Source organism: Neofelis nebulosa, chromosome 12 (genome assembly GCF_028018385.1).
Source record: "Neofelis nebulosa isolate mNeoNeb1 chromosome 12, mNeoNeb1.pri, whole genome shotgun sequence".
NCBI classification, from domain to species: Eukaryota; Metazoa; Chordata; class Mammalia; order Carnivora; family Felidae; genus Neofelis; species Neofelis nebulosa.
In genome coordinates this window covers 67,518,634-67,545,757 of record NC_080793.1, presented here as the reverse complement: position 1 = coordinate 67,545,757, position 27,124 = coordinate 67,518,634, and the positions used below count along the sequence as shown (strand labels likewise).

The following is a 27,124-nucleotide window of genomic DNA, read 5'->3' as shown; positions in this document are numbered from 1 at the left end:
GTCCCAAAATTCCTAAAATTATCCCAGAATTTAGGAGTGAAACTTGATCACCCCACTGGCCAGCCAGTCGCCTAAAATGACCAAAGCCGTTTTGTCATCTACTGGTGAGCTGGACACCGTAAACTGTATGGTCTCCTTTGTGCTGTGACTTAGGAGTAAATGGACCAGTCTGAGGGAGGAATTTTTTTCACATTCTGACCTATAATAGCGGACACATGGAACGATCACATTCACCCATTCTGATTTAATGTTTATAATTTTATTATTGTGAAAGCCAAAGATCATTGCTATGAGAGTCATGATAAAATCCAACTAAAATCAGTTATTTCTTTTTCTAGTTGTGGTCAGCTGAGTTCAGCTTACACTGAAAACTAGAGACTTGATTTCTTGCAGAGCCCCAATCATACAAGGTTAGACAATTAGTGGAGATATTTAATGTTCCCATAAACCTTTTGCTCCATCACGTAGGTTTGGAATCCAAGTAAAAATGAAAAGGAAAGCCATCCCACAGATTCTTTTCAGTCACTTTATTGGCCCCAACAGTTAGCCAGGAACGCAGGCCAGGTGGACACTCCCCTCATGGGAATTCAGCTATCACTGCATGTGCCTTTCAGAACTGGCTGCAGCCCAGTCATGAGGGCTCAGCTTACAAGCATTAGAATTCACACCTGTTATTCGAATGATCACAAAGCAGATCTCACTCTCACCCACAAAGAGGATGGGGGGATGGGGAAACTGGGTGAAAGGGAATGGGGCATATGGGCTTCCAGTTATAAAGGGAATAAGTCAGGGGGGCACCTACCTGGCTCAGTCAGTACAGCATGTGACTCTCGATCTTGGGGTTGTGAGTTTGAGCCCCACATTGGGTGTAGAGAATGCTTAAAAATAAAATCTTTACCAAAATTAAAATAAAATAAAATACAATAAGGGGAATAAGAGGCACAACATTAGAAATACAGCCAATGATATTATAATAGTATTGTATGGTGGCAGATGGTAGCTACCCTTGTGATGAGCATAGCATCACATATAGAGAAGGTGAATCACTATGTCCTGTTGTATACCTGAAACTAATGTAACATGGTGTCAACTCTATGCAAATAAAAATTAAGACATAAAGTGACTGATGGATTAAAAAAACAAGACTCATCTATGTGACTACAAGAGACTCACTTCAGACCTAAAGACACAGATCAAGAGTGAAGGAATTAAAAAGATATTTCATGCAAATAGAAGCAGAGAAGAAGAAGAAGAAGAAGAAGAAGAAGAAGAAGAAGAAGAAGAAGAAGAAGAAGAAGAAGAAAGGTAAGGAATACTTCTATCAGACAAAGTAGACTTTAAAACAAAGACTGTAGCAAGAGACAAAGAAGATCCCTGCAGAATGCTTGAGGGATCAGCTCAAGAAGGGGATAGAATAATCGTAAAGCAAACAAAATATAAAGCAAGCAAACAGACAAAAATCAGACTCTTAAATACAGCGAACAAACTGGTGGCTACTAGAAGGGATGTGGGTGTTGGGTGGGCAAAACAGGTGAAGCGAATTACGAGATGCAAACATCTAGCTATAAAATAAAGAAGTCATGGAGATTAAAAAAAAAGTACAGCATAAGAAAGACAGTCAACAATATTGTAATAATGCTGGAGGATGACAGATGACAACTTACCATGGTGGGCATCAAATAATGTTTAGAATTATTGAATCACTACATTTCACATCTGAAATGGAAACAAAATATGACATGGCATGGCAATTCTACTTCAATGACACATTTTTTAAAAAGAAAAAAAATAATTGTATAGCTCATTAGTGGCCAAATATCAGCTTGAGGACAGAGAGTGCTCTTTGGCAAAGTTCACCCCAACCTGCCTTCAAATAAGGGAAGGTAGAAAAATATCAAGTACTGCGTAGAGCTAAATTTAAGGTTATTCAAAAGATGTTAAAATACACATAACTGTCCATTCATCTATGAGAAGTAATGACATCAAATAGTGGTTATGGCTTCTTAAGTCTTTACTTTCTAAAACAAAAAACTGGCAATCCTATGTTATATTCTTACACACCCACACCCACACCCACACACCCACACGCAAACACACACACTGACACATACATGCACACATTTCCATTAAAAAAAAAAAAACTTTCTGGTCCTTAAAATTCAGAAATGTGGAATATCTGGAGGAAATAAAAAATTGTATGGTGTCCATGTTGTAAACCAGCTGTGGGATCTCAAGCAAACCACTGAGATTCTTTGGTCCTTATTTTCTTCATCCAGAAATTGGGGGTGAATGGGACCAGTGTATCCACCAAAGGTGAACGTGCTCCTGGCTTGGTAACATGCGCAAAGTCAAGCCTTGGAATCTCCTGTGGGTCACACACATAGTAAGTAGTAATTTTTTAGACTTTTTGCTGATGAAAATTAATTAGGTAAAATTTCGATATCCATAGCATTGAGTAAGAATTTTTCACAAGAGACAAATGTTGAGAGTTTTCTTTTCTTTTTTCTCATACTGCCTGTGACAAACCCCCACCCCGACCTCACTTTGCTATCGTTAGTCTTCTTTTGTTTCTTATGCCAAAAGTGCAGACATTGGCACCAAAGTTTGTGTGCGGAGGCGCAGCCCTGTCTGCAACCTTTCTGGCTGTCCTGTTCTCTGCCCGAATTTTACTTGGGAGCTGGTGATTAATCGGCCCCTGCAGCAGTGCTTGTAGCGCTGGCCAGTTCTCCCCTACTGCAATCAAGAGCTCATAAATCTAACGAGGTAAAGGACAGAGGGCAGCCAACAAACCCCTTTTGGAAAGAGCTGGGAGTGTTGAGGCAAGATCTCTGGGAATATTATGGATGCAATCCTGGCTTCAGCTTTTTGTTGCAATCAACTAGCTAAAGATTCATAATCCAAAATTGGCATCTAAACATGTGCTCAGCACATACCTCAGACTTTCAGCTCTTCAGATCCCAGAGCAGGAGTTCCCTGTGAAGCTTAATATCCTTTGAATCTCCAAGGCCTCAGAATCTTGAGACAGAGCCCAGGAAACAAGATGCACTGGGTTCAAATCCACTTACCACTGGGTTCTGTTGCTTACCAGCCATGTGACCCTCGGCAGTTTACTTAATTCGATTCAGGGCCATTTTTCTTATCATGCAAGTGGGATACAACAATGGTGTGTCTTCAATGAGATGAGATGAGATCACCGTTCAATGAGATGATGCCAAGAAAGCTCTTAGCACAGTATTGGGCATATGGAACGTATTCAAAACATGTGTTGTTATTGTTATCTCAAGATTTGTCTGTTATAAAAGTTCTCAAATTTTTGGTCTCAGTATCCCTTTATGCTTTAAAAATTATGAAGGACCCCAAAGAACTGTTGCTTATAAAGGTTATATCTATAGATATTTACCATATTTCATCTTAAAACTAAAAAAAGAAAAAAAAAGTCTAAAACGCAAAAATTCAGAGCCCACATCCCATTAGCCACAGAGAAATGACATCATCATGTGTCATCTAGCTTCTGGAAGACTCCACTGTGCGCTCTAAGACAGTGGCAATGGAAAAAGCAAAAAAACAGCTTAAAATGATAGCTTTGATCTTCACAGACCTCACATCACACATTGAAAACCATGGGTGTATTATATTCTTCTCTTTTCAGGCAATAATATACTTTAAAATTCCCCACACCGTGCGCTGTCCTGCTTGTTTAAATGTCATCAGGCGAAGAAGCCAAGTCTTCTTTTAATAAGCTATTCACAATTGGTGCAAAGAGTTCTCCTTTATATTGTAATCTGCCTAATTAGGACTATCATTTGTCTCATTTCTTATAATTCTCTTCTTAGTAGAAGTGGGCAACATCCAGTAACAGTAATTACTACTACTGTATATGGGGCACTGTACCAGGAGCATAAAAACCAAGTTACCTGATTTGATATTCACAGTCACTCTACAATGTACCCATTGTTATTCCAACTTTACAATTTTTTTCTAAGGAAACAGACAACTGAAGTAACTTACACAAAATCTTATTAGCAATTGGGGCACTCAGAAGGAACCCAGACCTCCCTGACTCTAAACATGCTCTATAATTTATGCTGCCTCCCTGGCTCACTATACAAACACTTCACAGTTGTTTTGTCTTCTTATTTTTTAAGATAAATGTAATAGCAGTGGTTGAGTCATAATCTCTTCTTTTTTTAAAAACAAATGTAATTCACTATCAAGTTCTCGGCTGCCATTTTTGCAGAAATTGACAAGCTGATCTAAAACTCATATGGAAATGCAATGAATTCACAACAACGAAAGCTATCTTGAAAAAGAAGTTGGAGTCCTTCATACTTCCTAATTTCAAAACTTACTACAAAACTACAATAATCAAGACAGTGTGGTACTGGCCTAATGATAGACACAAAGGTCAGTGAAATAGAATTGACAGTCTAAAAATAAATTTAGATTTTCAATGCAAATGCCAAGACAATTTAATAGGGAAAAAATAGTCTTTTCAACAAATGGCGTTGGAACAACTGAGTATGGACTACAAAAGACAGAAGGTGGATCCCTACTTCATACAGTATAAAAATATTAATTCAAAATGGACAAAAGACTCAAATGTAAGAGTTAAAACTATAAACCATTAGAAGAAAACATAGGAGTAAATACTCAGGAATTTGGATTGGGCAATGATTTTTTAGCTATGACACCAAAAACACAAAGGACAGGGCTGCCTGGGTGGCTCAGTCAGTAGAGCATGCAACTTCCACTCAGGTCATGATCTCACAGTTTGTGAGTTCGATCCCCACATCAGGCTCCCTGCTGTCAGCCTGTCAGCCTGTCAGCCTGATCCAGATCCTCTGTCCTCCTCTCTCTCTGCCCCTCTCCAGCTCACGCTCGCTCTTTCTCTCTCTCTCTCCCTCTCAAAACACACACACACACACACACACACACGACGAAAGAAAAAGTAGATAAATCTGGGTTCATCAAATTAAACAATTTCACGTTTTAAAGGAAACCACTAAGAAAATGAAAAGACATCCCACAGGATGGGAGAAAACGTTTGCAAATCATATATAAGGGATAGTATCCAGAATATAGAAAGAACTCTTGCAATTCAACAATAAAGAGACAAATGACCCAATTTAAAAATGTGTAAAAGATGTGAATAGACATTCCTCCAAAGGAGATATACAAAGGTAGCCAGGGGAACCTGGGTGGCTCAGTTGGTTAAGCAGCTGACTCTTAATTTCAGCTCAAGTCATGGTCTCATGGTTCATGAGATCGAGCCCCATGTTGGGCTCTGCACTGACTGCGTGGAGCCTGCTTGGGATTCCCTCTCTTCCTCTCTTTCTGCCCCTCATCCACTCATGCACTCTCTCTCTCTCTCAATAAATAGAATTTAAAAATTTTAAACAAGAAGATATACAAACAGCCAACAACATATGAAAAGATGCTCAACTCTGTTAGCCATCAGGGAAATACAAGTCAAAACCACCATGAAACACCAGTCCATACACACTAGAATGGCTAAAATAAAAAAGAAAGCTAATAACAAGTGTTGGCAAGGATGCAGAAAAATTAGAACTCTCATACGAACTCCTGGTAGGAATATAGGAGGATGCAGCTACTCTGGAAAACAACCAGACAGTTGCTCAAAGGCTAGAGCTATCTCATGACTCAACAATTCCACCCATAGGTATATACCCAAGAGAACTGAACACATATTCACACTAAATTTGCACGTGGATGTGTGTAGCAGTTATTCATAACCAAAATTGTCCACAAATATCCATCAACTGATAAATTACTGTATAACTTCATTTATAGACTATGTCCATATTAGGCAAATCCATAGGGACAAAAATAGATTAGTAGTTGACAGGGGCTGGGGGAGAAGTGATTGGGGGGGTGTCTGCTAATGTGTACCAGATTTCTTTTTGGGGTGCTGAAATGGGGTGATGAAAATGTTCTGAAATTAAATAGTCATCATGGTTGCACAACTTTGTAAATATACTAAAAACTACTGAATCATACACTGTTAAAAAATTTTATGGTATGTGAAATATATCTCACTAAAGCTGTTATTTAGAAGATATTAAATGCTATCCTTGAATTGGCTTTTATATAATTGCATTCCTTCTGTTTTTCTTGACCTTCTAGTCCACCTCAGGCAGTGAATCTGGAAACAAGTTATTAATTTTATTTAGTTGAAGTAATCTGTATTGCTAAAGGCTGAAGAAATACAGTTTAAACCCAAGAAAACCATATCATAAATTAAAGCTAGAAAGTACATGTAAATAAAACCAGTAATGATTCAAGATTTCAGCTTGTGAGTGTAGGCGTTATCCAGAGGAAATGTGTTCCATGGGTGGAGAAAAGATGGGCCTGCTTTTCACGGGCAGGGTTGAACCATTTTAAGCAAAGCATAAATAAATACCAAGTCCCCAATTTTTTTTTTTGCCTGCTTGTTGTTTTACACAGATTCCAGTTTCCCCCTGAATTCGCCCATATTCTATAAGCTCCCAGAGATGTTGTTGAAGGCAGCTGATGCCCAAGAGCCAGTGCCAGGGTCCTGCCTTCTGTTAGCAGTCTGGGACCCACTGAGGAGCCATGGACCCGCCAGTCTCTCGGATACCAGCTGTCCCCCAGGACTTCCTGCTGAGGCCAGTTCTCCAAGCCAGCAGTCTGGGAGCCAAACGCTTCCTGACACTGGTCAAAATCGCAAAATCTGGAAAAGTTGAGCAAGTTCATTTGGGAAGGTAGAATAACAGGAGAATGAGATAAAATGAGATATTTGGAAAAATGAAGGAGGAAAAGTCCAATTGCCCAACAGACTCAAAGCTGACGGGTTGTAAATACTCTTGGTATGCTTTAGCCCGTAAAAAATACTACAGATTCTTTAAACTTGTAACTTTGAAGCTAATCTTTTTTAAAGCAATGGCAAGATGGAGTTTAGTGTTTGTGCAGGGGGAAGGAGGGGAGAGGTAATAAGGATGGGAGGGTGGCTAGTGGTGATGTTCTTGTGTCTTACCATTATTTCTAGTACCGAAGCACCCATATTCGCTCTAAGAACTACCAACAAAAAGACGAGTCAAGAAATCGGAGAAGTTGTAAAAGGTTTCCTAGCCCCACCTCTGGCTTCTAAACAGCCCCAGCATTCCTTATGGGAAATGCATCGTGTCCCGCTTTGGGAATGTTGATGTTCTGACAAAATCTGAGCCTCTCAAAGTGCAAATATTTTATTGTCCATGAAAGGGACATTCATTAAATGAAAGCCAAAGAAAGGAAATGGAGAAAAAATTCATGAAGTGCAATGAGAATTAAAGAGATGGGAAAAAAATAAATAACTCTGACCAAACACCATTTTGCTGACTTAACATACAAATAATCAGAAACATACTGCACAGATTAAATCTCCCTTTGATTTTGAATAGGCGAAGTGTTCAGCAAAACTAAACCCCAAACAGCAAACATGTATGGGATTTTGCCAGCCCTCAAAATAGCTTAAAAAATTTAAAAAGCTTAAGATTTTGTTTCTCCCAAAATATCTAGATGCCTTCAGGATAACAATTTCCTCTGCCAATGGTGACTAACATAAGCGAAACTGGGAAGCCAAACCTCTCTCCCTATCCAAATCTGGATCCATTTACTGTGAATGTTTTCGCTAACCTTATTTAAACTATTTTAACCCATTTGTTTATAAATGTAATGCTTTTTTAAAAAGAGAGAAGCTTCTTTTATGAACTAATACTATATGTAAGTCAATACAAAAAAAAGGTGATATAAGTTTCCTTCTGGAGAAGAGAAGAGAAAATTTGTGAAAAAAGTTGACTAGAGACCATATGAGGCCCTTTGGTCAAGATTCCACTTGCCCGTGCTCCTTGAAAATTCCCTTGATCTCAATCACGATGGTTCATGCCTGAGCATACCCAATCCGGTTCGTTCTGCCATAATGCATATTTCTGCAACATATGCTATTTTGTATGTGATTAACAAATAATGGAATAATGTATGCGGGAGTTTCGTGGGTTCATATGTGATTTGCCCCAGCGTGTTAAAGTCAAACCCAATGGAACACCAAGTACAATAACAGCGCTGAATGCTGCAGACCACAAAGGAATACAAGATGTGCAAGATGTCCACTCACCCCACATTCTTCCTCTTTGCTCAGTTTGACCGTATGCTCCTTATAACAAAGGCATACTGCTCTGTTCTCCCCAAGCTTTGTGCATGGTGCCCCTGTCTTCACAACTCAGCAGGCTTTCCTTGCCTTATATCTCTTTCAATCAAGCCACTTCATCTTTTTTGCGAGGTAAAGTACCGTATCTTAGTAGTATTTCTATTTTTTTAAAAACAGTGTCTTTAAAATGTTAGTATTGTTATGACGATTATTTGTGTTGTCTAGTTGCAAAGGTGCAAAGGTAAAAACAAGCCCTGTTCTTTGAAGTGCTCAATTCTGCAGAACTCAACCTTCTTTGGAATGACATGACATGTCATGACTCCCATGACAGCAAAAACCTCTGTGCCGGTGAAATAGAAAAATCATTTGCCTATTTATCTAGGATGACGTCTATTCTTGTTCTAGGGAATCCATGACATTTGTTGGATTGTTTAACTTGGCACTTTGGGTTTCTATGTTAACTAAAGAAATCAGATTAGTGCCTTTCCCAAATTCATTTTATAGCACACATTTGGTCAGGTGAAAGAAGGCAAAATAGATGAAATATTCTCTCTCCCCCTTTCCTGCCAAGAGAACTGGTAAAATGCTGGGGAAGAATGGGCAGATAAGGAGCAATCCAACAATGTGTGTTGCAAATTATCCTGGTGAATTTGGAATATTCCTAAGTGCAATGTCTGGAACATTGATAGTTTTGCATACAAACCTCTAAACTGACTCAGCTATTAAAAGGCACTGGCAAGTTTTTTCCATGAGACCTAGTTTAGTCTAGTTTAGCTAATAATTTGGAATTCTGTCTAGTTAGGGGGTAAATATTGCCTCCCACTCTTTCATTGACATCAGTCTAGAGTGGATTGGGAGTTTGCCAACAACAGTGGATCTGAGCTGAAAGGGCATCACCAAACACCCCTTGATATCCCAGCTTGACTCCTGACCCCACAACGCCCTTTTGTTTCAAGGCATCACAGCTAACAAGCTATGGAAGGCAAAGAAGGCAAAGCTACGTTCATATCTAAGGAAGGTGGTGATCTAGCCAGTGGCACAACTTTCTTTGAAACATCAGTCGTTCTGCAGGAGCAGAAGGGTGGGTCTGTTCCCCTATAAATGCAAATCATGTGCCTTACCCCTCGAGGGGGTAGGGCCTGGAGGAAGATGAAGCAGACCAGCTTCTGACCAGCAAGAAGCTTGCGATCTCTTGTCTGGGCACTGACAGATATTGACACATATGCGTCCACCTGTCACGAGCCTGAGCGCCTCCTTACATCGTACCCTCCAGGGGCTTTGCTTGCCTCCCCTGCAGAGTGGATACACACTCCACACACACACACACACACACACACACACAACCTCAGTGTGATACGTACTACATAACTTGCCCAGGTTTCTCTTTTTCTCCAGCCAAAATTGGTCCCAGTCATTGTTCTTCATCTCAAAAATGAGGAAACAACGTCTCAAAGGCACCAGGACAGAAAGTAGGGTCTAACTCCAAAGCCTGTGCTTTTCTGCAGCATAGGGTAACTTTTTGTTAACTAATGGCCCAATACATGCATATGTATATAATAGATGTACATAAGATTCTATGCCTATTACACTAGATATGTAAGATATTATGTTTATTATAATACATATAAGATACTATGCCTATTACACATAGGCCTAATATGTTAATGTATTATATTATATATTGACTATTTTATATATTATATCACATATTGGCTATATTGATATGTATAAATAATTGGTATTATGTTATATAAAATATAAAATAAAATATATTATATATTAATATAGTTATTTATTATATTATATATTAGTTTATATAAATAATGGCCTAATATATGTGTACATAATATATGTATATGTATACATATACAGCCTATGTATGTATAATATATGTATATGTATATAACATATGTATGTAATGGGTGTATATATATAATATATGTATGTAATGTATGTGTAATGCATACGTATATGCATGTGCATGTGCACGTGTGTGTGTGTGTGTGTGTGTGTGTGTGTGTGTGTGTATCAGGGCCATTCTTAGGGTAGCTGTCCTCCATGTGATGACTCAGTGTCACTTCTCAGGACTGGTAGATGTTTCCACACTTGTTGAAGCAGGGAAAGAGATTGAAGAGGTGACAACCACCAATGAAAGATCTTCTCTGGGAAGAGACATGTGTCACTCCCACTCACGTTTCACTGGTCAAGGCAAATCACATGGCATGTCTGATTTCAAGCAGGCAGAAATGTACGGTCATCCTAGATGCCCAGAAACAGAGGGAAATCAGACACTGATGAAGAGTAGGAACATGAGCCCTACCACTCACCAGAGTGAGAAGTTGAAGGACAGTGCAGTGACTCAGAAAGGGAGGTGGTAACTGGGCATCCTTATTCCTTCTCCCTTGTGCTAATAAAAGAAAGCTTCCCACCCACCCCCCCAAAAAAAATTACAACTGGTCTCTAGGCTTAATCCACCATTTATTCAAGCAATAATGACAAGACATATACTGACAACCACAATAAAAACCACAACTAATATTTACAGAGTGTCTTACAATTTACCTAACATTTTTATACATATTAGCTCTATCAGGCAGCATGAGAAGTCTCTCAAAAAACTTTGAAATGTTCCTTTCCTTCAGATTCTCACAATTTGCTATGAAATAAACACCAAGGGCTAGTCTGAGTACTAAATCTAAGTACAAAGGGATTTGAGGGGAAAGTGGTCGGTGTGAGTCCAACAGCACACAGAGCTTCACAAGAGGACAACTCGAGACCACACTATGGGCTGAGCCCCTGGTCTCCTTCATTCTGAAGTTTGCCAATGGTATCATATAAACCAGAGTTGAAAAGTGATGGTCTCTGAGGTGAATCTGACCTCAGGATATATTTAGTTTGTCCCACAATTTTAATAAATGAATTGCCATCAAATTTTCTTTTAGAATTATTGTACTTTATTTCTTGAAATGTATTTCCATTTTAAAGAGAATTTGAAAGACACTCACCACTCTTACCAATTTTCCCACCTCCTTCCATACCTCTCAATCTTTAAAAAAAAAAAAATTGTGTGAAAAAATGCTATACTTTCATTGCAAGCATAGTGCAACTATTTTTTAAGTTATATGCTTGTATAATTTTTTAAGTAAATAATTAAATAAAGATTCTTTATGGTTCCAGTGAGGAAATAAGCAGAGCTCACTGGCAGAAGAAAGCCTAAAATTCTTCTAAGGGTCAAGGAAAGAAATTGTGACCTAAGACCAACTATACAATCAAGTCCTTATTGCATTAAGTAAACATCAGGCATTCTTAATTATTCCGACTTTCAGGAAACTTCACATGCATGAGACAGTCATAAATAAGTAAGTAAATAAATAAGTAAACAACAAAGTAAAACTATTTGAACATAAACTTGGGTCAATTGAGTCAATCAAGTCAATAAACTTGATTGAGTCAGTCAAAAGATGAATATAAAAAAGGAAAGGCAAGGATTACGTTTAGAGTACAGAATATGAGTGTTACAAGATTTGACAGCAATTGACATTTTAAAATTGGAAAATTTCACATAAGAATTCAGGCTATCCAGCTTCTCTCCTCGACAGCACTGGCCACCCAGCCCCATTGGTGTACATCCTGCAGAGCATGGGCCACTAGAGTGCACAGACTTTTCTGGTGGGTGAGACCCTCTTGTCCAGGACATGGCTTCAGGCTGCCTTCCCCAGGTCAACCTCACTGGTGTGAATGGCTTCTGTAAGATTTTTGCTCACAACCCCTCCAGCAGGCCAGCAGTGGAACTGTGTTGAGAAACAAATTCACTGTTTCGTTTCCATTAACAATTTACCCAAGTGTCCACCTCAGCCCCTGTACAATCGTAGTCACCCTAAGCCACTCTTCCACCAGATGCCTGCAGGCTGCCCGACCATACCTCCTGCAACTCTGCCCAAATATCTCCATTGGATAGGCTTACCACCAAACCCCATGACCCCTGGTTCCTGCATTCTCCACAGCAGTCGTCGTCCAACTTCCCAATCATTCCCTAAGTTGTTTATTGTCACAATTACTGCTTATTCTCTGCTCCCTGCAGCTGCCACTGATATGCAATAAAAGTTGCACAAAACCAGAGATCTTTATCTACTTTATTTAACCAGTGAATCTCAAGTGCTTGGGAGAGTCCTGGCACAACAGTACGTGCTCAGTCAATATCTGTAGAACGAATGAATGCCCCCAATTTACTTCACATAAGATCTCTATTGTTGTTAACATTTTATTCTGTTATGTTACTTCAACGTACATTCTGCTATGGAGACAGATGTTGCCATTATTACAATAAAAAGTCTTAATACATTTACTATCACTTAAAAAAGGGATATTTCATACATTGATTATTAAGCATTTTTGCATATATCATCCTCCCTGAGTACCAAAACTCGTCCCTGAGGCTGACTAGAGTGGTAGGCTGAAGAGTAGCCCTCAAAGATATCAGGTCTCAATTTCTGGAACCTATAAATGTTCCCTTAGGCAGCAAAAACTTGCAGATGTAAGTTAAAGGTCTTGAAGAAAGAGAGTCCCATGGGTTATGAGGTGGGCCCTGAATGTAATCACCAGGGTCCTTATTAGAGGGAGGCAGAGGGAACTTGACACACACGGAAGAGTAGAAGGCAGTGTGACCACAGAGGCAAAAACCAGAGTGAATGTCAACTGCCTCTGGAACTACTGCACATGACAGCAGAACTTCTTGCAGGAGACCATGGGAAGCAGCCTGCCATGATTTACAACAGGAAAAACACACCAAAATCCTTGCAAGTCATGGGTAAAAGCAGGGTGGTGGGGTGGGAACGACTTGAGGGAGAAAGTTCTGGAAGAAACATGCCAGGCTGCTCCTTGTCACCCACAGAGTGCTCTTGGGGAGACCCTTCAAATCCCTGGGCCTCAGTTTCCTCACGAATCATAGGAAGAAGTTGGGCCACATCCCTGGTTCTCAAAGACTCCCAATTTGGGGGTTTTGTGAGGGCTGAGGGAACCCCCCGCCCAGGAGGTGTCAGCCCTGGTGCCCTTCAGTCTGAAATGACTCTTCCTCAGCTTTCCATACTGCACTTCTGCACCACCTTTCTTTTCAACAGTTGTCTCCACAGCTAAAGTTGAGTTTGAAAACCACTGCAGCCACCATCACTAAGGCCGCAACTTCCAGTCTCAAATCTTTCTGGTTCTAGAAATCCACATGGATCGGCAGCAACTAGTCCACTGTTGCTGTTTGTCCAGAGATGGGGTCCCAGCTAGCAAGACGGAGAGGATCTTCCCAGGAGTCAGAAAGCACTTAAGGGGCGTTAACTGCCAAGTCATTCCACTTTTGTGGTCTGTGTCCATGGCACGTGGAAGAACTCTGTTCACAGGCCCTGGGTCATAGTTCTTTTATCATAAAAGTGACCTGAGCCAGCCCTCATCAGTGGCCACTTAAGGATGTGAGGCACTGTTCTGGGGGTGCACAGGACCGTCAGAGTCCTCCTTAATGCTCTGGCAGGGCCTGGGGCTCCTCAGCTCACACAGGGACATGACCACTCTAGCGAACACACACCAAATCCAGACGGCAAGTGGCCCAGGCCAGGAAAGCACACCTCCTTTTCTCGTGACCAGGCCTCTGACGTCAAAGAGAATCTGTTGGTTTCCCTTTAAGTGACAGACCCTGACACTTCCATGGCCATTCTCCCCAGTCCATTCAGACACTGGGGAGAAAGCATATGATTAAAAGCAACCAATGCATTATGAAAATGAACTGAGCAAGCCATAATTTTATTGGTTGTGAGGCCAAGTAATAAAGAGGTAAATGTGAACAGGTGTGCTGGTTAATGTCCCTGGATAATTGAGTAAGTATGGTAACCCCCGAGAATCTGCCTCTGTTCAACTCGTACAATTTAAACTGCAGAAAGTAGGAAGTGCAAAATATTTTGCACTTTTTAAAGCTCTTAAAAAAAAAAAAAGCTTATTATATGGTCCCCACCTGGGCCATGATTAAGCACTCATTATTGCAGTAACAATGGCCCCATTGTTTCCTTTTTTATCCTAATAACCATATTTAAATTACAGAAATTTTTGAGAGCTATAGCCATAATGAAACTGGGGCCCAAAAAGGTTGATTGGTTTTCCCAAGGTCACAGAGGGGCAGAGCCAGAGCAGCCTAACACACAGCTCCAAAGTCTCAAACCAGTAATTGCTCTAATACACAAAACAAGGGGTCATTCACTACTGTCCTAACCCTTGAGCTTATTCAATTCAGTGGCACAAAGAATATACGCAGCAAACCTTATTATCTGTAATAGTCTGGGTTCTCCAGAGAAATAGAACCAACAGGCTTATAAACACACACACACACACACACACACACACACACACACACACGTGTGCATACAGAGTCAGAAAGAGAAAGAGAGATTAAGAGATTTTAAGGAACTGGTTCATACAATTGTAGAGGCTTGGCAAGTCCAAAATCTGCTGGGGTAGGCCACCAGGCTGGAGACTAAAGGAAGAGTCATAGCTACAGTCCAAAGACCATCAGCTGGCAGAATCCCTTCGTGCCCTCGGGAGGTCAGTCTTTGTTCTATTAAGGCCTTCAACTAATTAAATAAGGACCACCCGCGTTATGGAGGATAATCTTCACCCAAGAGCACCAATTTCAATGTCAGTATCATCCAATAAATGCCAGCACAGAAACATCCAGAATAATGTTTGATCAAATATCTAGACACCATGGCCTAGTCAAGTTGACACATAAAACTAACCATCACACCATTTCACCAAATGCCTCCACTTGTTTGGACTTAAGAGTATCCCGAGGCATTATAGGAGGAACAGGGGTGGGGGGGGTTGTCCATATGGGGTAACCAAGAAGAATTCATGCAAAGTTATGGCATCACTGATGCTAGGTGACCTACAGCTGAGATGCTGGATCCTGGTGAAGTAAAGTTGCCACTAGGATTTATGGAGCTGGGATCAAGTATAGGGGGTGAGATCCTCGGCAGAGGAAGCTTCAGTTTCTCTGCAGCTCCTGGGCATGCAAACAGTGCAGTGTTTTGGTTACCAATTACTGCAAAACAAACTATTGAAATTTAGTGGCTGTCTCATACCAATAATCACTGTATTATTCCTCAGGATTCTCTGGTCAGGAATTCAGTCAGTGTACAGGGGATAGCTTGTCTTTGTCCTATATGATGTCTGCGGGGGCTTGTTCACTCATACTTCTACTGCCTCCATTAGAATGGCCCGAACACACGGAAGCTGGCTGAGCCACTGACAGGCATCATAGGTCCTATGACCACAATTCTCATTGTTGGGTTCCCAGGTTTCCTCCACGTAATTTCAGGGCTTCTTCCTCTCCACATACATGGCCCCTCCATGTGGTCTGTCTGGTAGGATACCTACATTTATTATATGGTGGCTCATGACACCCAAGAATACACCATAGTAACTGCCAGCCCTTCTTAAAACTGAGGTCCATTGAGGACAGTGCAGCACCTCTGTATCATCCTATTGGTTAAAGCAACTCCCAGTCTGACCAGCTCAGATCCGATTCAAGAGGCAGAGACAACACAAGTGTGTGAATGCTTTGAGGCCTGGTTCATCGAGAGTCACAAAAGTGATAATAGACTCCATCATCCATGACAGTCTTTTGCTCAGTCCATATACCCATCCAAGTCTTCCCAGGGTGAGGATCCTCATTCCTTGGGTAACATCTCTCAGCTTAGCCCCACTCTCCTGGATACCCCTCTGTAATTCCTCTTCTTCTCCCCCTTCCTCTGACCTCATTTTGCCTTAGAGATCGTGTCCCACTTCCAAAGGCATCTGCATCTCAAGCTCACATTTCATCTAGTTCTTTCATACTCACTTGGGTGGCCCATTAGACCTGAAACCTCCCTCAAAGCAAAATTCGTTTCCTTCTCCTCGAGAGTCTACAAGATGTACCATCCAAATTTTGCAGAGGGGTTGGGGCAGGAAAGATAGTGCTTTCCATTTTTCTGATGCAAAAACAACGGGGGAAAAAACCACAACAAATGGGTCATCTTTCCATTTTCAGAGACAGGCAAGTAGGGTGGCTAAGACGGCTCATGTCAGGGCCAGATTGTCACAGATCAGCCAGCTCCGTGTCCTCACCGATAAGTGGGAATTGTCCATCCCAGGGGGCCGCAGGGAGGATTACACGAGTGAAAGAAGGAAATGTGCTTAGAACAAAGCACAATTAATTGTTTGCTGTGCTCACATCAACAGTTGTGCCCCATCACACACATCAAGCATTTTCCTCCAATTTCCTGGTGTGATGATTAGGTAACTCAAGGAGATAGAATTTCTAAGATATTCCTCTTAATCCTTCTTCTGGGAAAAGGAAGCTCCATCAAGATGCAAAAACTGCTTAGATCCTTCTTCTAGAGAAGGAATAGGAGTCAGTATCAGGCTGTCCCAAAAATGTCTAGGTATCAGGTTCCAGAGAAAACATATTTTGGGGTATTTTCAACAACAATAAATGTATATAGAGACATATACATATAAAACATAAATGATAGATTTTCAGACTTGCCCCAGAAACATGTGGAAGGCCTCATGCACCCAGGGTGCACCCACGTGGGGGTTCTCCCAGCCCCTCTTCCCAGCTACCTACCCAGTCATGGGCTTTGGGAGACCCTGGCTCTGAGTCACCACCAGCCACCATCCACGTGGTGGGGGTGGGAGGGCAGCTAAAGAAGGTGAAGGGAGAAACCAAGGTCCATAAGAGGGACCCCCGGGGAGAAGGTAAACTTGAATGAGGCTCCACCACCCAAACCACTTCCCTGCCTGGCCCCATTCTCCTCATCCACAGACTGAAGGTTAAGCTGTTAAGACACTGTTTTAACTTTCTCTTAAAATGCCACTCACTAGACAGACTTTTTTTTTTTTTAAGTTTATTTATTTATTTTGAGAGAGACAGAGACAGTGCAAGTGAGGGCAGGGCAGAGAGAGAGGAAGAGAGAGAGAATCCCAAGCAGGCTCCGCACTGTCAGCACAGAGCCCCACGCGGTGCTCAAACTCACAAACCATGAGATCATGACGTGAGCCGAACCAAGAGTCAGAAGCTTCACTGACTGAGCCCCTCAGGAGCCCCATAGACAGACTTTAAAAAATAATAATAACAACATAGCCAGAGGCACCCGAATGGCTCAGTCAGTGAAGCATCTGACTCTTGGGTTTCGGCACAGGTCATGATCTCATGGTTTGTGAGTTTGAGTACCGTGTGGGGCTCTGTGCTGACAGTGCGGAGCCTGCTTGGGATTCTCTCTCTCCCTCTCTCTGCCCCTCCCCCAGTTACAGTCTCCGTCTCTGTCTCTCTCTCTTTCATTCTCTCACTCTCTCTCAAAAACAAATAAATAAACTTAAAAGAAAAAACATACTCAGATGAGTCCTTTCATTTTTTTCTTGCCTCCATGGTTTCAGGGCAACCATGTTCTCTAACGGGTCTGGCCTCACCATGGGACACGTGTCAAGTAGACAAATCTACAAGCAGTGGCCCAGGGGCCCATCGGAGGCCACTTCATAGACATCCTTAGTTGCTGCCTATGCTTTCCAATCCTATTTTGTGCTTGTGGCTTCCATTTCCTTTGGAACTTATTGATGGATGTGGGTTCTCTAGCTGTGATCCTCTGTCTCCTGTGACTGAACCTTCCCCTGACCGACTGGGATCTGTCCCCCACCAGCTTCCTAGGCCCCCACTGGCTTGTAACCCCTCTCTGGCCACTCTGGCCCTTCTTGAGGTAAAATCAAACGAGGATAAACAACAGGTCACTTTCTGGGCTCCAGCCAGCCAGATGGCCATGCAGTTGACAAAAGTTCCAACACTCTTTCTTATTCTGAGCTGAAGCGAAGCCCGTGAGAAGATCCAAGAAGGCTTCCGCACAAGCAACTGATTCCTGAAACAGCATCTTCCATGGCGGATGTCATTTCTACAGTACCTCAAAGTTAAAATTACATTTAATTATGTGAAGCGACTAACTTCTGTTTTATAAATGAATCACAAACATTGGTTTTATTTCTGAGTAGTAGCTAATGAGTTTCATAGCAATCTTTTCACAGAACCAAGAAGAAGCAATGACTCACAAGGATAATAAAACAGGGTTCTTTCACTCGCCTTGGCAAAGCAGATAGTCTCCATAAGTCAATCTTTCTGAATTACCATGTGTTTTGCTTTGTTTAGCCAAGAAAATAATCTGAAAGTGAACACAGCTACGGGCCATGAGCTTCTCTAAGGCCCACAAGCAAATCTCTCAGTCTCCATATTGCATATTTTTCTCAGAAGAGATCTCTAAGAGACTTTTTCCCTCTCTCTGGGGTTATAAATGACTCATTTACTTTTTTCATCCTTGATATTTTTTGTGTGTTGAATATAGTTTGCCCAAAGTCATTTTAAGTCAGGGAAAACTGGCTTAGTTGTTTTTGTTTTTGTTTTTTTCCTTAGCTTTTTGGATTTATCTGGAGACCTCTTTTATCAACAGGCAAAGTGGGGTTCACATATCATCAAAGCCAAGATAATACAGTAAAGCTAGGGTATTTGAAACAGCTGCGAAAGTGGCAATAAAAAAGGGGAGGAGAAACTTTTGAAGACAATCCGGGAAGATAGGGCATGTTCAGAGATGTTAATAAAAATACGGAGAAAATGAAACCAGTAACAAAGTTCAATTTTGTACAACGCGGCATGTTTCTCACAGATACTATTTCTGATGTCCAGATTCACTTCGTCAGGCTGAAACCGACATCATTATCTTGAGGGCTTTTGACAGAATTCCCCATGTGAAGGCATATTTAAAAGAAGTTCATTTTCATTTCTTTTCTTGTGTCTGTGCTGTAGTCATGCAACTCTTCAGAGGACTAACTTTGACTTTTCTCTCTGGGTCTCAAGTGAAAACACTTCTAATTCTGATCACTGGAACAACTGCCTGGCTATTTTATATCGCGATCTCACCTTGACAGGATCTTCCTGCTTTGTTCGCTCCTCATTCATCCAGCTAAGGCTAGAGGACTCTGCTATCGACAGGCAGCACATCAAGTCTGTGACTGAGTCTGTGGCTTCTAGAGCCAGACTGCCTGTTTCTCACCATCTCTGTGACCTTGGGCGGTTCACTTGCCTCTCTGTGGCTCTGTTTCCTAGCTACAAAATAAGGATGATGATGTTCCCAACGTTGGCTATTCCCAACCCTACAGGATCAGGATGAGGTTAAATGAGTCAGTACTTACGACAGACTTTGTACTTTGCAAGCCCTCAATGAACATGAACTATTGCTGTCTGCAACTAACTTTCAGGTGGTTCTGGATAATGCTGAAGGGAGTGCAGAGAGAAGAAAAACAATGTTCTTTACCTTCCCTGGGGAGATGTGTCACCACCTACATTCAACAAGTTAGTGCTTTAAATCAGTGCAGCTAAATGTTTATATTGCCTTTTTGAATGTAATTTTATCTGACTATTATAAAATTATAGTGCATTTAGAAATCTGGAAACCCTGTGCATAAGTAATTTTATCTTTATACCTTATGTTGATGTTGGAGCCTGAACACAAGCTCCAGGGCTCATCTCTACCTTTATTAAGGAAATGGCTCCCCTTAGTGGAATTACTGAGTAATTACATATACTCCCCCTCAAGTTTAAGAGCAGAAGTCCTGCTTGGCGCTGGCCATGAACATCAATAGCTACAGCCATTTAATAGCATTAAGTAAATTGTGTTTAAATTTATTTTCCCAAAGATTCATTTCACCCCCTCAAACCCATTACAATCTCATCCCATTGCGATGTTCTATCAGAAAAGAGAATCAGTGTTTAGCTGTACCAACAAAAGGCAAAGATGGGTTTTCACTTAATTAAAATGACATCTATTCGCCTAAAGGTGTTTGGAAGGCATCAAAGTGGCTTACACATTTAATTCTAAGTATGCTTTACTGTCAATCTGGGCCCTTCAAGAAGCATCTGAGCTCTGGTCGAATGGGTCTACTGACTGCTAGAAAATCAGGGGCAGCAATGAAAGAATCAGCTATTATACTTTTCCAGATGCCGAAACAGATGCGGAGATTATTGTGACTTTCCGTATTTGAATTGGCATTTCATAAAGTATTTGCAGGGTCTTCCCGTTGTTGGCTATGTGAGCTAGGAAATCAAGACATGTCCTCCAGATTTCCTCGTCTTCTTTTGTGGTATTTGGAGATGGGGCGAGATCCCTTTACACTTCTGGAAGGAACTAGAAATGGGTGAATTTTCTACAGGTGTATTAGTTGATGTATACTTTCATGGAACTCAGTCATGGCACAGATGATGGTGGTGATGATGGTAGCTAACACTTAACACAGGACTTACTATGTGTCAGTCATTGTGCTACGTACATCACATGGATCATATCATATTACCCTCACCATAACTCCTTACAGTAAGTGCTCTTATATTCTTACTTTACAGATAAGAAACAGTCACAGAGTTTCTTGACAATTTGCCAGAGGGCACAGGGTTAGTAAGCCGCTGAGCTGCGGCTGGAACCCTGTTCCTGTCCCTAACTACCACACCACTCTGCATCCTCTCTAACAATTAGAAACAAAAATTTTGAATTGTCTGTGAACGTCCATTTGTAGAGTTGAAATTAATGACATTTATTAAGCATATGGTGGGACACTGAGGTGGTTCAGTCGGTCCGACTTCAACTCAGGTCATGATCTCACGGTTCCTGGGTTTCAGCCCCGCATGGGGCTCTGTGCTGACAGCTCAGAGCCTGGAGCCTGCTTCAGATTCTGTGTCTCTCTCTGTCTCTCTGCCCCTCCCCCACTAGTGCTCGCTCTTGCTCTTTCTCTCTCTTTCTCAAAAGTAAATAAACATTAAAAAAAAATAAGCATATGGGTAATGAAAATGAAATCTTATTTGTAAGAAAACATTCCAAAAAAGAGAGATAACAAGTAAGCCCGTTAAACCATGTTCAACATCATTAATCATGAGGGAAATGCATGGTAAAATCACAATGAAATACCACTATTTATCTATTAGACTAGCTAAAACTTTTCTTTAAATTTGACTATAACATGTGCTGCAAAAGAGTAGAGCAGCTGGTAAAATCACACATTGCTGGGGAAAATGCAAACTAGCACAGCCGTGGGGTTCCTCGCTCGCTGGCTCAGTCGATGAGGCATGAGACACTTCATCTCGGGGTTGTGAGTTCGACCCCCACGTTGGGTATGGAAATTACTTAGAAAAATAAATAAAATCTTAAAAAAAAAAAACTAACACAACCTTTTTGAAAAAGCAGTTTGACTCTTTCTTACAAAGTTAAATTTTCACCTATCATAAGACCCAGCAATCCCACCCCTGGGCATTTTACCTAAGAAAATGAAAATAAATGTCCATACAAATACCGGGAGGCAAAGACTTCTAGCAGTTTTTTTTCATAGTCATCAAAAAATTGTAAATATTACAAATATCCATCAACTGGCAAATGGATAGACAAACTGATACATATTCACACAATGGACTACTCCTCAGTCATAAACAGAAACAAGCCACCAGTACATGCAACAACCTGGGGAAATGTCACGTGAATCATTATGCTCAGTGAACGAAGACTGCTCAAAAGGCTACATACTCTTTGACTTCATTCATATGACATCCTCCACAAAGTAAAACCACAGGGAGGGAGAACAGATTGGTGGTCACCAGACGTTGGGGTGGAAAAGACACAGTGAACTTCTTAGGGTGATGAAAATGTCTTTACCTTGATTATGGTATCATTAATCACATGTTAATTACAATGTAACATAATATATTACAACCATATGTTAATTATACCTCAACAAATCTGACATGAAAAGAAAAAGGAAGGAAGGGAGGGAGGGAAGAAGGAAGAAGCAGTAACAAGAGAATCAATGTGTGGGGCACCTGGATGGCTCAGTCAGTTGAGCATCTGACTCTTGATTTCAGCTCCCAGGGTCATGGGATCAAGCCCTGCAACAATGTGGAGCCTGCTTAAGATTCCCTCTCTATTTGCAAATAACATATCAGATAAAGGGTTAGTATCCAAAAGCATGAAGAACTTATCAAACTCAACCCCCAAAAAACAAATAACCCAGTGAAGAAATGGGCAAAAGACATGAATAGACACTTCTCCAAAGAAGACATCCAGATGGCAAACCGACACATGAAAAAAATGCTCCACATCACTCATCATCAGGGAAATACAAATCAAAACCTCAATGAGATACCACTTCACACCTGTCAGAATGGCTAACATTAACAACTCAGGCAAAACAGATGTTGGCGAGGATGCAGAGAGAGAGGATCTCTTTTGCACTGCTGGTGGAAATGCAAGCTGGTGCAGCCACTCTGGAAAACAGCATGGAGGTTCTTCAAAAATTAAAAATAGAACTACCCTACGACCCAGCAATTGCACTACTAGGTATTTATTCAAGGGATACAGGTATGCTTTTTCAAAGGGGCACTTGCACCCCAATGTTTATAACCATGCTATCAACAATAGCCAAAGAATGAAAAGAGCCCAAAGTCCATCGACAGATGAATGGGTAAAGAAGCTGCAGCATGTATATATGTACAACGGAATATTACTCAGCAATCAAAAGGAATGAAATCTTGCCATTTGCAACATTGTAGATGCAACTAGAGGGTGTTATGCTAAGTGAAATTAGCCTGTCAGAGAAAGAAAAATATCATATGACTTCACTCATATGCAGAATTTAAGATACAAAACAGATGAACATACGGTATGGGAAGCAAAAATAATATAAAAACAAGGAGGGGGACAAAATATAAGAGACTCCTAAGTATAGAGAACAAAGAGGTTACTGGAGAGGTTTTGGGTAGGGGGATGGGCTAAATGGGAAAGAGGCATTAAGGAAGACACTTGTTGGAATGAGCACTGGGTGTCATACATAGGGGATGAATCACTGGATTCTACTCCTGAATCATTATTGCACTGTATGCTAACTACCTTGGATGTAAATTAAAAAAGGAAGGAAGGAAGGAAGGAAGGAAGGAAGGAAGGAAGGAAGGAAGGAAGGAAGGAAAGCATTTATTACTGCTTTGAACAAATTAAGAAGATTCTCTCTCTCTCTCTCTCTCTCTCTCCCTCCCTCCTTCTCCCCACTCCCCCTGCCCTGCTCATGCAGGTGTGCTCTCTCTTGTTCTCTTTCAAAAAAGAGAGAGAAAGAGAGAATCAGAAAAGCAGTTAAAAGCATGGGCCCAAGTGTAGACTTCCTGGGTCCAAATAGGGCTCAACCTCTGTGGGACTTGAGCTACATTCCTGAACCTCTCTGTGTCTCAATTTCCTCATCTGTAAAATAGGTTAATAATGCATCTTACTTCACAGTGTTCTTATGAGGATTAATTTAGTTGATATTTTTAAAGCACTTAGAGTAGTACCAGGTATTCAGTAGGTTCTCAATAAATAGGTACCATGAATCATCGAATCATAGACTATAATACAACCCACTCACTGGGCCAGTTACTCCAACTGTCAAGTAGGCAGAATCAGGGCTTGTTAAGCCATCTGCCCTGACCCTGTCCACTAACCTAAGCTGGTAATGGCCATCCAAGTCACATCATTCTCAATCTCTTGAACCTACAGCTAAAATTCTAGCTGATTATCACTGTAACAAACCAATCCCTAAACCAGGCTCTCTGTGAGCACCAACTTTGTCTGCTGGAACCCCAGAGCTAAAGCCCAGGAAAGTAAATCTCTATGCTCCAATGTGCGGCATTTACAGAGTGTCACTTAAGCCCCCAGACCTCAATTGATTGTGAGTAGTCTCTCCACAAGCCGTCCACACTCCTCCCACCGTCTTATAAGAATACTTCAAAGCAGCCCCATGAGGCAGATAGAGAGATCAGCCCATGCAAATGCTGCTTCATACACACATCTCTGCCCCCAGTGCCTCCCCCCACCTCCCATCTCCCCAGCCCCCCCCCCCCCCCCCCCCCGCCACCGCCCCTACCAAGGACAAGCAGTCTCTTCAAAGTGATCAAAGTGAGGCAGGGAAGAAGGGCACCAGCAGGGGTTGCTACTGGCTGCTGGGTCTAATGAGATCACCCTTCTAGAGGCCAAACTGCAGGGCAGTTAGTCCTGAGGGAGAAAGGAGAAGGTTCTTCCACTGGCCCCTGTTCTCTATCACCAAAGGCTTGCCCTGTGGGCATCGACACATATACATTGAGCAAGGGTCTGTTATGCCCACTTCCCAGTCCTGGGCTGCAGGCCAGAGGCAGGGAGCAGAGACAGGAGGGAAGCCTGTGCAAAGTCACCGGAGCTCTCGCAGAGCTGGTCACCATGGCAATCACCAGAAAAAACAGGTCAGGCCAACAGGCTCTAAACTGTGCATACATAAAAAGTATCTGAGTTTCCCCAACCCAGTACTTCTGCTCCCTGGTATATCTTGATACAGAGAAATCACACAGGGACACATAGGCTAAAATATTATTGTTGCATTATTATGCAACACAAAGAAAAAGTTGAAGGAGAAACAGGAGGAGGTAGAGAAGACTATCCGAACTGCTTACCATCCACCAATATGAGAATGGCTTATCAGTGTGCGGTATAACCAGAAAATGAAACACACAAGAGTGAAAGTGAATGAATTAGTGCCTCAGGGACCAACATGTACAATCTTACAAGAATTAGAATCACTGAAGGATCACCAAGGTGACTGGATATAAGAACAAAATGCAGGGCGCCTGGGTGGCGCAGTCGGTTAAGCGTCCGACTTCAGCCAGGTCACGATCTCGCGGTCCGTGAGTTCGAGCCCCGCGTCAGGCTCTGGGCTGATGGCTCGGAGCCTGGAGCCTGTTTCGGATTCTGTGTCTCCCTCTCTCTCTGCCCCTCCCCCGTTCATGCTCTGTCTCTCTCTGTCCCAAAAATAAAAATAAAAAAAAAAAAAAAGAACAAAATGTAAAAATGAATTGCATCTCTCTATAGCAGCACCAAATGATTAACAATGCAATTTTCCCAGGAGCCTGGGTGGCTCAGACAGTTGAGCGTCTGACTTCAGTTCAGGTCATGATCTCACAGTTTGTGGGTTCAAGCCCCACATTGGGCTCACTGCTGTCAGTGCAAAGCCTGCTTTGGATCCTCTGTCCTTCTGTCTCTCTGTCCCTTCCCCCACGCTCTCTCTCTTTCTCTATCTCAAAAATAATAAAACATTTTTTTAATGCAATTTTCCCAGAAGATGCACTTATAATGGTAACAAAATTATAAAACAGAAATAATTCCCATATTTGCTCACTTCTTTAATTCTGACTGTCAAAGGATACTGTCTAAAGATGACCAATCCAGAAATAAACACGTATATTTTTATTCCACATGAAGATAAACACTAGAATTAAAATATATATAATTAAGGAAAATAGTAGACACTGAGAGAGGAAAAAAGGATGTAGTGTACGTCAATAACAAAGAATGTCGGGGTGCCTGGGTGGCTCTGTCGGTTAGGCGACCGACTTCGGCTCAGGTCATGATCTCGCGGTCCGTGAGTTCGAGCCCCGCGTCGGGCTCTGTGCTGACAGCTCAGAGCCTGGAGCCTGTTTCAGATTCTGTGTCTCCCTCTCTCTCTGCCCCTCCCCCGTTCATGCTCTGTCTCTCTCTGTCTCAAAAATAAATAAACGTTAAAAAAAAATTAAAAAAAAAATAACAAAGAATGTCATTTGGGAACAACTGCTTGCTAATGAGGACATAATAAATACTGCTTAAATATACCAATCAAGAAAGAGGTATAAATATATTCAATTTATTTCTGCTGGCAACCACCAGCAGATCTGACACCAGAAACTGTTGATTGTCTATGGAGAGTGGTGTTGGGTTTTTGAAGGAGGCAGGGCTTAAGCAGAGAGATTTTTATTTTATTATATTTTATTTTATTTTATTTTATGTCATTCTGGACTGTTTTAATTTCTTTTAATTTTTTTAATGTTTATTTATTTTTGAGAGAAAGAAACAGAGCTCAAGTGGGGGAGGGACAGCCAAAGGGGGAGACACAGAACCCGAAGCAGGCTCCAGGCTCCGAGGTGTCAGCACAGAGCCCAACGCAGGGCTTGATCCCACCAACCGTGAGATCATGACCTGAGCCAAAGTCCAACACTTAACCCACTGAGCCACCCAGGTGACCCTGAACTGTTGAATTCTCACAGCATGTTAATCTTTAAAAACGAAGAAGAAGAGGAAGAAGACACACACTGAAATGAAATGAGTGTGGTTTAGGGACCACTGTACTCACAGACATTCCACTACCCCCGTCACGATCAGCCAGAGAATATGCAACAATTTACAAGAAGGATATTTATAAGGAAAGAACCCCATGGTGACTCTTTATATTGTGCACCAGTGCTAAATTTGACTTAGGTTCATGTTTTAAGCCCTATTTGTCCAACTTTTTTCCTAGAATTACTGCCCAACAGAAGGAAGCATCCCATTTTTTTTACATTGCATTCTCAGTAGATAGTAAAACATCTATTGCTTGAATGGGAAGTATTAATATGCCTTCGGTCTGCAGGATGAATCAGAAGAAAAGACAATGGGGAGGCTGTAGATATGTGACATTTATCTCCTCCACAATAGAAAATCAGCGCCCGATTCAATGTGATTCCTTGTTGCAAGAGATGATCATTACTCCCCAGCCCTGCTTGTTTCCAAAGGAGACCTGCACCCCCTCCAGTCTCCCCTGCCAGTGTGTACAGCCTCTTCTCCACTGACAGGCAGGCTTTATTCCCCCCTACACACACACCCCGCCTTTTAATCTGGGCTGGCCCCTTGCCCTGATGGCTCAAATACACCAGAAGAGAATTTGGAACCCAGACCTTCAGCTAGCCATGTGTACCTCCTTCCTCATCAAACATTCCTTCTTGAAACTCAGGCACCGAGTTTTGAGGACATCTGCGCAGCTACGTGTGAGGCCCATATGGGAGAGAACTGAGGTCCTTGGTCAACA

General features: G+C 41.6%; 1 long non-coding RNA gene across 1 annotated transcript in view; it reads right to left on the bottom strand.

The window, feature by feature from the left end:
* Window positions 1-780: 780 nt before the first annotated feature.
* Window positions 781-27,124, bottom strand: part of LOC131490894 (uncharacterized) — a 35,009-nt gene continuing 8,665 nt past the window's right edge. Inside the window, exons 2-3 of the long non-coding RNA XR_009251251.1 lie at window positions 1,665-1,716; window positions 781-892 (exon numbers count right to left, since the gene is read on the bottom strand). This is a non-coding gene — a long non-coding RNA (uncharacterized LOC131490894). The remainder of the gene's footprint in view (window positions 893-1,664; window positions 1,717-27,124) is intronic.